Source organism: Ochotona curzoniae, unplaced genomic scaffold (genome assembly GCF_017591425.1).
Source record: "Ochotona curzoniae isolate NIBS_2020 unplaced genomic scaffold, NIBS_Ocur_1.0 scaffold_3208, whole genome shotgun sequence".
In the NCBI taxonomy this organism is placed as follows: domain Eukaryota; kingdom Metazoa; phylum Chordata; class Mammalia; order Lagomorpha; family Ochotonidae; genus Ochotona; species Ochotona curzoniae.
In genome coordinates, this window is record NW_024467106.1 from 9,828,615 (window position 1) to 9,842,659 (window position 14,045).

A 14,045-nucleotide genomic window follows, 5' to 3' on the forward strand; every position below is an offset into this window, starting at 1 on the left:
GAAACCTTGAGCTCCCTTCAGGCGAAGAGATCAAGTAGGGACATGGATTTGTCAGAATGGATGTCGGGCAAGGCGACCAGGAAATCAGAAAATGTTGGGACGTACAGCATACCTAGCCGTGGTCACAAGGAGTGGACGAGGGACTGCATCAGCCTCTAGACCCCAGCCTGCATGTCTCCAAATCTCCCAAGAGTTTTCAACTGCCACGTACTGAGGGTCAGAGACCTTTATCTGGGGTTCCCCTCAGCACCTGAGACCCTGTGGGGCTGGTAGCGTACAGAGCAAGATCCAAGACCAGCCCTCTAACAAATGGCCAGGCTGAAACAAAAAGCCCAGCTGGGTTCGCAATACCACCAGCTCTTGCCACTCAACCATCCTGCCTTCACCTTGTACTTGAACTCACGAGGTTTCACAGGAGGCAGTGTCTCTAGCACCATCAGGGAAATGAACCATGACAATGAAGGATTTAGTGCTTCCGTGAGGCACTAAATCCACCACAAACTGGATGATGCCTGCTTCGGGGGCTGTGCAGCGACAAGAGAAATTAAATACTTTAATGGATTTTGACAACAACTCTATGTTGGGGGAATTCAAATTGCGTAAAGAAGAAAGTTAGATCTTTCTGGCCCTGGTTGCTAATATGCATGCCTAATATATTAGTGGAAGTCTTTAAAAATGTATTTATTTTTTGAAAGGTAAAATGATAGAGCTTTTGCGTTGCTGGCTCATTCCCCAATGGGCTAGGAACCCAGAACACCATCCGGGTCTCCCACACGGGTGGCAGAGGCCCAAGCACTGGCCAGATTCTGCTGGCCAGGGAGCCAGGTCAGAGGTAGAGTAGCCAGGATTCAAACCAGCAAAATAGGATGCTGGCATTTCAGGCTGCGGCTAAACACACTGTACCGCAACACTATCCCTTAGGGCCAGAGTTCTTTGAGGAAAAGAATATTTGGGGTTGGAAGAGGCAGCAAAACCTTCCTGGAAGAAGGTTGAGTTTGAGTTGACTCAACATACCCAGCTGCAGAGTGGGTGCCCAGTAAAATACATGTTGAGTGAGCGTTAGCTGCCACCATTCCATTCACACTGGGTTTCAGCCAGGGCGTTTGGCCCTGTGTGTCACCCCACGAAATCTCTCAACACCTTCATGCCCATCCCGGTTATATCAAAGGAAACAGAGATTGAGACACAACTTACCCCAAGGCCACACAATCAGAAAAGGGTGCAGAGAGACCCACCCTTCTCATTTCCCTAAGTTCCTGTTGCTACTGTAGCACTAGCAAGATAATAAGGAAGTTGAAAATGACTCCCAGAGGTCACCCTGCCCTCAGGCAAAATCACCCCCAAGTTCTTGCTGTTATTTGCCTGAAAGAACACTTGTCAGGCATGGCCATTTATCCCTGTGGCTCCTTGGCGTCACCTCCCAGCTGTAGACCGCTGTGTGGGGAGCCAAGACAAATTCTATTTCCTGCAAACTCCATCGGGATACAGAAGCCACAAACATAGTGGCTAGAATGCGACTGAGAAAACGACGAATTTCCACATTGAAGGTGAAGGGCGTGCAACACCCAGAGGAGAGGACTGTGACCTGGAGGGGTCAGTGAAGGCAGTGGCCAGGCAGGATTTGAATGGGAATTGATTTGCAGGAACTCCTGGGGGCTTGGTGGGGATGGGGCAGGAAACAGCTTGGAGGATCCTCTTGCCACACTCCAATCCTCTATGGGAGGGAGAGCACCAGGACAGAGGCTGGGCACAGGGCCAGGAGACCCCAGCTCCAGAAAAGTCATACTTGGCTATACCCAGTACTAGCAAGGAGTGACCTGGTGGCAGCTGGAGAAGGTCAGTGACTCTTAGGAAGCGCATGGCCCCCTTGGGAGAGCCGTGGGAGCCGAAGCCAGTGTCCTGGGACTGCAGTCAGCATGGGGGTCACACACCCAGAATGCCTTTCTCGACGTCATGACTCCCTCCCCCCAACCCCTCAGGGACCAGGGCTCCAACCCTAGTCTCTCAGCAAAGACCTCTTTTGGCCTGTCCTCCCTGGAAGCCTGGAGGGAGGGTGGCAACCAGGGGATGGGGGACTCTGAGTCCTTTATATATAGCCTGTGTTTGGCCTTGTTGGTTAGGCAGCTCACATGGAGTGTATACCAGGAAGAAATGTCATGTCCCCTGTGCATGTCAAGGCACTGTGGCAAGCATGGGTCAGGCAACTTTCCCCAGGTCCCGCGTTAGGGATGCAGCCAGCATTCCAACCTGGGAGAGCTGGCTCGCAAGTTATCTTAGGATCCCTTCCTTAAGGTCTTTGTGACAGCTACTAATTGAGAACTGGCATGTAAAAATGTTTATCTAAAAAAAATTTTTTTGGAGGGGAAAGAGAGAGTTACAGAAGAGAGAAGGACACAGAGAGAGATAGGTTCCAAACACTGACGCATTCCCCTAATGGCCCAACAGGCCAAGAGCTAGAAGCCTCTTTCAGGTGCCCCAAGTGGGTGCAGGGGCCCAGGGATTTGAGCCAGCCTCCAGTGCTTTCCCAGGCCATAAGCAGGGAGCTGCTTTGGAAGTGGAGCAGGTAGGACTGGAACTGGTGCCCATATGGGATGCCGGCACCACACAAGGCTTAGTTTGATATGCCATCATGTCAACCCTGCATATTTTTAGGTTGATTTGACAGAATGACACACAGAAAGGGGCGGTGAGAGAGAGAGAAAGATCTTCAATTCAATGGCTCATTTGTCAAATGGCTACAACAAGTAGACCAAAGCCAAGAGCTAGAACTCCATCTGGGTCTCCCATGCAGGTGTCAGGGCTCCAAGTACTTGGAACTCCCTCAGATGCCTTCCCAGTCACATTGGCAGGAAGCTGGATCAGAAGAGGATCAGCCAGAACTGACACCACCACTCCGACATGCGACGCTGGTGTTGAAGGTAGTGGCTTAAGCCGGCTGGTGTTTGCATGGAGCTTGGAGGAATGTCAGGATTTGGACTTGGCGAACCCTCCAGGGGTAGGCAGGAGGGTGTGAGCCTCCCAGACACAGAAATCCACATGAGCTCCTGGGTACGGGCTGTGGATCTGGGAATTACCCCTGTGGGATAGTGGAGTGTTCGGTCTGTAGGAGGCACTCAGTACGAGTGACGGCTCTGCCTGCTCCTACTACGTGCAGATCCACACCAGGAAACGCCAGTCTAAGGAATGTGAGACATTCTCTCACTCATATCAGCGCAAACACTGATGGAACCTCACTCGCACAGCTGCCCTGGAAAGTGGGATGCCTGCGCCTCGCGGGGAGAATGCCCAAGGAAAATCAGCTCTCAGGAAGGAAATGAGCAATACAAGCACGTTTTTTTTTTAAAAGATTTATTTATTTTTATTGGGAAGGCAGATCAGATTATAGAGAGAGGGAGAGACAGATCTTCTGTGTGCTGGTTCACTCCCCAAATAGCCGCAATGATAAGAGCTAAGTTGATGATCCAAAGCCAAGAGCCAGGAGCTTCTTCCAGATCTCCCACGCAGGTGCAGAGTCCCAAGACTTTGGGCCATCCTCCACTGCTTTCCCAGGCCACAAACAGGGAGCTGAATGGGAAGTGGAGCAACCAGGACACGAACTGGCACCCATATGGGATCCTAGCGCTTGCAAGGCAAGAATTTAGCCACTGAGCCCTTGGACCAGGCCCAACAGGAGCACATTTCATCCAGAAGCTAAGAGCAGAAAGTCTGAGCTAGCATAAGCTTCCGTGCTAACCAAACCCAAGCCATTGGGCACTCAGAATTCCAAGAGAACCAAGACTCCCATAGAAACAAGAACTGGGATGCCATGAGACTGAACGCCAAAAGGAAATTACAGTCTAGCTGTCAGCTCATTTCTGCACACGGTCCTCCCCCACTCGCCGTCTCTATTCACACAGCCCCGCACTCGGGAGCAGAGCTGTGTTTAAACACTAAAATGCTTTGTGCTGCAGCCACGCACTGGGGATGTAATTAAAAGGATCCCTTCATTAGCAGAGCTCAACAATGAGAGCTCAAGTTGGCCTTTCCTGGCTAATTTTGGAGGTGGTAAAACTGAGGCTGATACAACCACTGATTACAATTGTCACCAAGACAGTTTCTCGCTGCTGCCACCAGGAAATCTTTGTTCCCCCAAGTAGAGACAGGCTCTTCCCAGCAACTGCGAGAATCAAGGAGCTGAGGGGTTAGCGCGTGGCCTCATGGCAGAGTCCTGGTAGTTCTAATACCCCCACCTCCAACCGCAGTCCCCGCCTCCTCACTTGGGCAACTGACATCACCACCTAAGCGTCGGTGTCCTCCGATATAAACTCAAATGGCTAATTGTATCTAATTAATTGGATGGGTTGTACAAATTCACTGAACCCATGATTATATCCATGGCACATAGTCCGAGTGTCCACTGTGTGCCAGGAGCTGCCTCATGGAGGCTATCAACATGGTCATAAACCAAGCAACAATGGTGCCCGCCCATCCAGGCATTCAACAAACAGGCAGTGCCACAGGCAGAGCTATTTGAGCTTGGGAGGGAGGGAAGCATGATGCTTACTGCCAGCTTAACACTGGGCAGCTTGTCCATGAAGTTCTCTGAGCATCGTTTGTCAATGATGATGATAAACTGAGGAAGTTTCTGTGCGAAGGAATGGCTGGTCTGACTCCAAAAGGTGACACAGGATCTAAAATGGGAAGTGTGAGCGTGACTTAAAGGGACAATTGGGAAAAGAACGTTGATGAGGGCAGGGGAAAGGTGAGCTGTGGAGACGGATGGCACGGGGGCCCCAAACACCTCGTGTGCCTGGGGGGCTGGCACAGGCAAGGCTTGCAATTGCCAGAGTCTTTCTTGAGGCTCCAGGGGAGCATGAGATGGTCCGACAAAGCCAGCAGCTTTCCCAAGACTCCTGGAAAACTGCGCCGTTCTAGGCCAGACTTGTCGAGCAATTGTGCTGCCGTTTTTCTAATTTTTTTTGCCTGGACAGATCAGGCCATCTCAACTTGCCTGTGCCACACCCTCCAGCTTGATGCCTCCCCCAGGGCAAGGGACCTGCGGCCTCTACACCCTCCCCACCCCACCCGCGATAGATTTCCAGGGGAAAATGAAGTTAAGGCTCCTCTGCCTGCAATGTTTAACTTTTCTGGCTGTGGCAGCAGCTGAGATCTCCCTCGGTGCCTGGGCTGGTGATGTCGGTGATGCTCAGTAGGGGACCCGCAGGGCTCAGGTCAGGTGTGGTGGGCACATGTGGATGGTTGTTCAGGCTGGAATGAGAGGATGGTTCCTGACGGGTACTCACTAGCCATGGAAAGCCCAGGGAAGATCTCTTGAGGAGGGTAAGGCAGTCTGGATTCAGGGTGCGAGTGGGGTACAGCAGAGCCCTTGTACCTGGCTCCATGCACCCCCAACCCAGGAATGGGGACTGTAGGTGAACCCTTGGGATGGCGATGCTCAGAGATACAGTTGGCTGGGGGTGGGGGGGGTATCTGTCACAGTGGTTAAGCTGTTACTGGAGACGCCTGTATCCCATCATTAAGGAAATTGGCCACCAGAGAGAGACTTGTGGAAAGGAAGTAGCTTTCCTTGCTCAGCCTGGATATCTAGAGGTGCTAACAGCCCTGATGGTGCCCCCCCTCCCCGCCCACTCCATCTTTTGCAGAGCTGTTGTGTGAGCTATTTTTAACACTGGTGGGGGGCAAGCAAGCAGGGAAACAGAGGCAACTGCACAGCGGGTAGCTTTGGGACTGTGAGAATTCCAGGAACTTCCTGCGTTGTTAGAACCAGCATTTCCTTATCAACTTACTTATCCTTGGCATTTTATCTTTACCTGACTTGGCTGTTCCTGCGAAAGCTAGCTTCTTGCTACGTGAGCACCGTGTCTCGCGTGTGAGCCTGGTTTTCATCCACATGTTTCCCGTTCACCCTGCCGGGGGCAGGCGGATGGGGCTCCAACTGTTGTGAGTATGCGGAAAGTGAACCAGCAGAGGGGAGATCTCTCTGCTTTTCTAATAAATAAACATTCGAAAGATGTTGGTGCTTGCTTCAGAAGTGACTCTCAAGGCACTGGAGCGGGCACTAACCTCCACACATCCACACCTGCTCTCTAGGGTCCTCCCTCCCTTAGGCTGAAAGCTTAGCTATATTCTTATTGCCATTGTATCTAACAGGAAGCTAAAGCTGCTTGTCTAATGCCGCTCAAGTGGCAGGGCTGAGATTAAAGCCATGCCATGACTTGCAACACACCCTGAGCCGTGGCAAAGACAGTGGGAGCCTGAGGGATGTGGGTGCATATGTCTACAAGGAGTTAGGGGACACCGGACAGAGAGCAGCATAGGGGGAGAGGAGCACGTGGGAGGGGGAACGTGTCTGTGAAATGGCCTAAATGAGAGGGGTTGGGTGCAGGACCCATGCCCAGACCCTCCGGCCTTAGGTCCTGGACCTCCAAGTGCCAGGGCATCACAGACAGCCCTCCCATTTTTACTCTTGTGAAATGTGCCACCTGGGTCCCCCTTCCAAATTCTCCCACAACAGGCCCAGTCCCCTGGCTCTGGGAGCTCACCCCATACCGGCACCCCAAAAACCCCAAGCAGGGTATAGACCAGTCTGCTCCAGTTACCCTTGTTAACATTACACAGCTCTGAGTCACCTGAGCCTGACTACTGCAGAGTCCCAAACAAAACAGAGCAGCTGCCAGGTCCAGGGGAGCGCAGCAGTCAGCAGCCCCGCCTGCTTCCTCCACCCCCAGCACAGAAAGACTGTGTTTTTAATCCCAAACCAGGCTTCAGCTAGGTGAGCTCTCCTCTGTTTTCCACCTTAACCCTCACACCACCCACACGGCAGGAGAACACACAAGTGGGAAGCGTCTGGGCTCTGCACTGAAGCAGAACTGTGCCCCAGCTGGCTAGCTGAGCAACTCTTGGAAAGCAGGCCAAACACCACAGGTCATTTTTCCCATCAGTAAAACAGGACCACTATGCAGATTGAGAATCCCTTATCTGAAATGCCTGTTTGTTTGCTTATTGTGTGGTTTTGTGTGTGTGTGTGTGTGTGTGTGTGTTGGATTCTGCATGTGCACTAAGATTTCTTAGAGGTGAGACCCAGACATAACCCAAACTCATCTGTCTTTCATATATGACTTATACACACAGCCTCGAATTAGTTTCATGTTTAGAAAGTTGGTTCTTGAGATGTTCCACTTGCAATGTTGATTTAGAACAACTTCTGGGACTGGTTGGAGGTGTTGCTGCAGAAACCTCCGGCCTCCCCAGCCCAGGTCCTGCTTGTTCAACATGCAGAAAGCCGATCTGTAGACCTGGGGTAGAAGAAGGGAACCAGAGCAGAGAGCCCCTAATTCCCAGGCTCCCCACGGGGTGGGCAGGGGGTGGCGTCTGGGGGTGGAGAAGGTCCTTATGGGTTGGAGTTAGGATGAGAGCGCATGTTCAGCATCATATCCAGGTTCCTCACTGGTTAGTGACCTCTTGACTGGCCAACAGTTCCCCTTTAGGGAATTTTAAGGACTTTTTATGGGCTTTAGTCACTTTCGGGGCACATGCAAGTGATACGTAGTTTGGGTCCTGAACCTGGAATTTCCCAGTAAAAGAACCCCCTGGAGACAGTACTGCCCACAGGGCTCTGATAGATACTGTTATCTATCAGAGAAGCAAATGACCTCATGAGTTCCGTGATTAGAACCTTGCAGGGCCAGCTGTAGCACTCCCTCCCTTCAGTGAGTTAATTTTAGTAAGTGGTTGATTTTGCAATCAGAACAGCAGCCAGCCCAAGGGCGCTGTAGGCCAATGGAGTGAGGCCTGGGGAAGAGGCCTGCTGCCATCCCACTTCCGCATGCAACACATTGCATCGTAATGGAGCCCTCGCCTCCAGCCAGCATGTCTGAGCCTCTGAAGGATTTCAGATGTTTGAATTAGGGATGCTCAAGCCATAATGAACCTTAATCCTTAGGCTCATTGCCAAGGCCATACGCGATGCTGCAATTAACCTACCTCCTCGAAGAGTCTCCGATAGCTGTGGGCATGTAAGCTGTGTCACAAGGTGGTGAGAAATGAGGAAGGTGGCCATTGAAATGTTTGCCTTCAAAATGCAAGTGCCTGGGTTCAAGTCCCATCTCTGCTTCCGGTTCTAGTGTCCCTGATAAGATGTAGCCTGAAAAGCCATAGCTGATGGACTCAGGCACTTGGCATCCCTTGCATCCCTGCCCCATTGTGGGAGACCGGGAGGTGACTTCATCCTGGCCCAGCTTATATGGGCTGCAGATATATGGGAAGTGAACCAGCAGATAGAAGTCTCTCTCTCTCTCTCTCTCTCTCTCTCCTTTCCTATTTCCTCTTTCTCCTTCTCCCTATGCCTTCCAGATAAAAGAGAAAAATAAATTAATAATAATAATAATAATAAAGGTGTCAGAGCCTGCCACCCGAGTTCCTGGACTCACATTTGTATCCCTGAGAGTTGGTCTCCTCCTCTGTAACCTGGAGTTAGCCAAAAAGAAAAAAATCCTGCATCAAAGGGTTTTATCATGATCATGTAGTTTTGTTTTGCTTTTAAAATTTATTTATTTGGGGGGCCCAATGTGGTAACCTGGTGGCTAAAGTCCTTGCCTTGCGTGCCCGGGATCTTATCTGGGTGCCAGATACAAGGAGAAAAATCTTCTACCCACTGGTTCATTCCCCAAGTGGTTGCATGGCCAAAGCTGAGCTGATCTGAAGCCAAGAACCAGGGGCTTCGTCTGAGTCTTCCATGCTGGTGCAGGATCCCAAGGCTTTGGGCCATTCTCTACTGCTTTCCCAGGCCACAAGCAGGGAGCTGAATGGGAAGTGGAGCAGCCGGGGCATGAACTGGGATCCCTGTGCTTGCAAGGCAAGGATTTAGCCACTGAGCTGTTGCACCAGAGCCAGAATTATGTAGTTTTAAAATTGCAGCTCTTGGGCCTGGCACAGTAGCCTAGTGGCTAAAGTCTTCACCTTGTACACCCCAGGATCCCATATGGGCACCGGTTCTAATCCCAGCTGCCCTGCTTCCCGTCTAGCTCCCTGCTTGTGGCCTGGGAAAGCAGTCAAGGATGGCCTAAAGCCTTGGGACCCTGCACCCACATGGGAGACCTGGGAGAGGCTCCTGGCTCCTGACTTTGGATCGGCGCAGCTCTGACCATTGTGGCCACTTGAGGAGTGGATCAGTGGATAGAGGATCTTCCTCTCTGTCTTTACTCCTCTCTGTATATCTGCCTTTCCAATAAAAATAAATAAATCTCTTTTTTTTTTTATTTAAATTTCAGCTTTTGGTACATAGTGAGGGCTAGCAACAGCATCCTCCACCTGCCAGCCCCAGTGGTGATTCGTTGCTTGGTTGGTACCTGGTGAGAGGGGCAGTGGGAATGGCTAGGCACAGCCCAGCAAGGATCTAGGTCTTCCAGGGCCTTGAAAATTGGACAGAGGTTCCCCGTTTCTCTATAACCTGTCTGCAAATCACATGGTCTCTAGCTCCCCAGGGAAGTTGGGTTCGCCCAGTGGCTGAGCTTTGTCAGATGCCAGAGCAGGGCTGGCTGCACAGTAGCTGTGTGCTTTCAGCAATCTCGTCCTCCGGCTCCGTTGTGAGCTGGGAGGCTGATTCGAGGGACTGGCTCAGAGCACGTTTAACACCGATCGCCGTGGCAGGAGCGCAGCGCTGTACATGTGTGAGAACCCTGAGTGGCCAGAGCACATTCCGGCCAAGCCTGTGGTTTTGAGTCAGTAGGTGTGTGATGAGCTCTAGCCAGCTACATTTCTTACATGTTTTTCGGCGGTGTGTGTGTGTGTGTGCCCATGCTACTGACTCAAAGACCACAGTTTCAGAACCACTGACCAAGACTTTTTCCAGCACCTTCTGCATACCATCCAATCAGCCCTTTTTAACACCAAGTGAGCAGGGCAGGCAGATTGGCTCCCATTTACTGTGGCTCTGATCTGGCCCTTCTTCCCTAAAAAATCCACCACCTTGTCCAAGTAACCTTCTCTGATGGCCAGAATTCTTTAAAACCTAGAAGTGTATGCTGGCTGCCTGCCCATATTCCCCTACCTGTTCCCCTCCAGATGCCATTCATTGTTTATCTATGTGTCGTGTCTTCCGCTGGCTTGGCCACGTGTTTCTGGACGGGGGGACTCTGTCGATCAGCACCTGTATCAAGGCACTGGGACACACGGGCACTTGGGAAGCATCTGACGAAGGGATGAGTGGTGGAAGGTGTGCCCACCTAGAGACAGAAACGATCTCTCTTGAGCACCAGACCTTGACCTTGCTCCACCTCCTTCCCCACTGTGTTACTACTGGAAATATGAACGGCTTATACACGGGGAAGAAGGTGCCCAGGTTGCTTTAAATCAGAGCAGCACAAAGACTAGACAAATGCGGGGTTGTAGGGTGAGACCGATCCAGGTATAAATCCTGACTCCAACACAGACGGGGCAGGTATTCAGCCTGGAGCTCAGGTTCCTAATCTACAGAATGGGAACATTTTGTTGCTTACTTCTCAAGATTGTTACAAGAAACAAGTGGCCTCAAGTTTGACATGTTCCTAGGAGGCCCCTGACAAGTGATAATGATTTTGAGCAGCGAGCTTTCCAAGCAAAAGAGGAATGAGTGATATTTCAGGAGAGTTTTTTTTTTTTTAAGTGAAAAAGGGATTCCATTTTATTTGAAAGATGATAACAAGATAAAAACATTCCAGGATTCTTTCCCCTAATTTTAATGAATCAAGATACACCAAATTCAATCTTTTTTTAAAAAATGATCTCAAAGGGATAATAAAGCTTGATTTATATTTTCTTTACCAGCTACTTTTATTTCATGAGCCTGGCATTTCCATTAAAATGCTATTAGGAAAAAAAAAAAAAGGATTTTCCAGTATTTGTGATGGTGGGGAGCCCAATGTGATCATCGCAATTATCTTCAGCAAAGAGGCCATTTCTCATTGTTTTATTTCTTCTTGGGGATCAGCTCATTTCCAGTGCCATCATCCAGCCTTCATCCAGCTGAGTAAACCACTTCCCCTTGAACTTACAGTCCGGAGTCCAGGACAATGCTGGCTAAGGCTTTGGGACCATTTTGTTGGGAGGTTACTCAAGAGATTCAAGAAGGACAGGGAATGGAGCCACATATTAAACACTGCAGTCCTGGAGGAGCTGCTGTGTAGCTGAGGGAGCAGGTGCATTCCGTGCCGCTCCAGGGACAGGATGTGGAGCAGGAGGCTGATGCTGGGGCAGGCATCCTCTGACATGTCACAGGAGTCCTGGAGGAGACAGAGTCCCTAGCCCATCACCCTGAAAAACGTGCTGATTGAGTGATCCTTACGACTACTGTCACCCTCTACATGGATTCATGTTTCTTCTCTAAAATAACATTATGAAAACATTCTGGAACTTGATAGAAGTGACAGGTACCCGACACTGGGAAGACACTAAATGCCATCACATTGTCCACTTGAAAGGAGTCAAATGGTGAATTTGTTTTTTTAAAAAATGGAGTCCCTGGACAGAAGGAGCTCCAAAGCCACATCTGCCTTCGAGAGTGAGTGCTCCTGTTCTATGTGCCAACCAGGGCACTGTGTTCAGTGGACTGTGTTTAGTCCAAGACCATGCCCCAGAGATGCTAAATATATGCGAACAAAGGGCTAATTATACTAGAGCTTAGGCTGAATGTAGTACACCACACATCCGTGAGAAAATGCTTGTGGAAATGTCAGTGCCGCAGGAAGACACTCGTGTTGAAACAGCGCTAAAAGAAGAGTTGAAAGGACAGGTGATGTGATTCTAACTTCAGGACGCCAGATAAGAATCCAAACAGTAACAGTGCTTGTGTCCAAGATTACAGATGCCTTTGATTCCTTTATCCCTTTCTCAAAAGATTTGTGAAGGGCACGCATTACTGTGACACTCTAAAAACAAAATCTTTATAAATAAATCATAGCCCTGAGGATTGTGTAATGCCCCAGCGTGAGTCGTGGATGGTAAAGCTCTCAGAGCCCTGGCTGAGAACCGATGGATTTATAATTCCCAGTTTCATCAGAGCAGTGGGAGCACAGCTTTGTGCTGTGCCTCAGTCTCCCCACCTGGAGCAGGGCTCTGGTCCCCACTGGCCTCCCAAAGCTGGAGGAATGAAGAAGCGGCAAGACCACGTATGCGGGCAGGCCCCGTTGCCTGGCGAGCCCTCTGTGCTTTCGTGTTGTTCTTCAGCAGATTCCAACAGCACATTGCCAAGTCCTCCCTCGGACAGAGGCTCCCAAGGTACCCCGCATGTCAGGGATGGCCGCTTGTTCAGCCACATCAGAGCTGTTTTCCACTCAGTGTCACTGTCCCCCATTTGCCTTCCAGTAACGTAAGTGGGAAAACATTTCATTTTACCCGAGAAGTCACCACCTGATGTTTATGTACTGTCTGAAGTTCAAGGTAAGGGTGGCAAACCCACTTTTAGGGAATGTTCCCTCTCCAGCAGACTTGGGCCTTGTCCAGTTTGGAGGAGAGGGGCATGCATGTCCCCGGACCCCTCCCTGCTGTTGACCTTCAGAAAGGACTTGTCTTTGTGTTGCTCTGGTTCTGTCCTTTCCTTGTCCTTGCTTGGAAGCATTCAGACCCACTTAGAAGCAACTGTGAGCAGGTCTTTCAGAACTCGCTGTTCCCACCAGGCAGCTCTGTTCTCCTGGAGGCTGGACTCTGGGCCACTGGGGCAAGGCTGTCCAAGCTGGTGTTTCTCTATGGAAATTCTCTCCCACTTTAAATGCGATGGTGTGGCTCCAAATGCAGACACTCCCAAGGCCAGCTGAACCACCTCAAGAAAATGATGCCCTTGCACCCAGGAAGTGCTGGGTCCCCAGAGATAAGCTATGGACAAAATATGGCCCTCACCTTTCACGAGCTCATAGTGAGCGAGTGAGGTTGACATGGACACCAGGGCGGCACAGGTGTGATGAGGACGACAAGGAGGTCCGTGTGAGGGGCACAAGTGGGGTATTGAAGGGCATCACCTGCAGGGCCAAGGAGACAGCTCAGCTAGCTTGAAAAGTGAAATAGCTCCAGGCCAGGCAGCTAAGACTAGGGACAGCAGGTACAGACACCAAGATGGTACTAGCTGGGGACTGACTGCATGCTTATTAGAAAGTGGGAGCATCCGACTAGGCTGCAGTTCCCCACTGGTTTGCGTGAGGGACTGGTGTGTGGTGGGCAGGATCGGGCTGGACTGCAATACCCATTGGTTCTTATAGAAGACAGGGCTGGAAATAGAACTGACCCAGCAATTGCAACCACCAGCATATGCATAGACTGATTGGGGCAATGATCTATGCTGGGCCCTGTACTGGCAAGCACAGGAATATGTCTGGGATCACTTCAGACAAAGTTTCTTTGGGAATCTCCCCAGTTGAACTGCTCAGCTCAGAACCCCAACCATGCAGAGAACTGTAAGTCCAGGTCTGACCGTTGAGTGCATGTGTCAAAGCTAAACAAATCAGCAGGGCTTTGTGTGTTGAAAAAGGCTCAGGGGACCTAGAGTGTTTGATCTTGGAAGATGGACTGATTGATTTGAAAGGCAGAGCGACACACAGAAAGGAGACAGAGACAAAGATCTTTTCTCTGCTGATTCACTCCCCAATTGATTGCAACAACCAGGGCTAGACCAGGCTGAAGTTAGGAGCCTGGAACTCCATCCTGGTCTCCCACATGGGTGGCAGGAGCCTAAGCACTTGGGCCATCTTCCACTGCTTTCCCAGGTATGTTAGTAGAGAGCTGGACTGGAAGCAGAGCAGCCAAGACTCAAATGAGTGCTCATCTTGGTTGCTGGTGTTGCAGGCAGCAAATTGACCAGCTGTTCTACAACCCTGAAGTTAGATGTAAGCATAGGACAAGTTGGGGGCAAAACCCCAAGGCAAGAGTTGGCAAGGCAGGGGCTGAGGCAGAGTACAAGCTGGTTTCAGGACCAAGGAGGCAGACCTGTGCTGCAGCAGGAGATGAGATGTTGGCATTGAACTCTGCCTTCCTCTACTTGAGTAATGGGAAGGTGGCAGGGACATTTAAAGAGACAGGAG

General features: G+C 50.6%; 1 protein-coding gene across 1 annotated transcript in view; it reads left to right on the forward strand.

Moving 5' to 3' along the window:
- TTLL11 (tubulin tyrosine ligase like 11) overlaps positions 1-14,045 on the forward strand; it is a 212,881-nt gene that overhangs the window by 158,507 nt on the left and 40,329 nt on the right. The gene's annotated exons all lie outside the window — the stretch shown is intronic.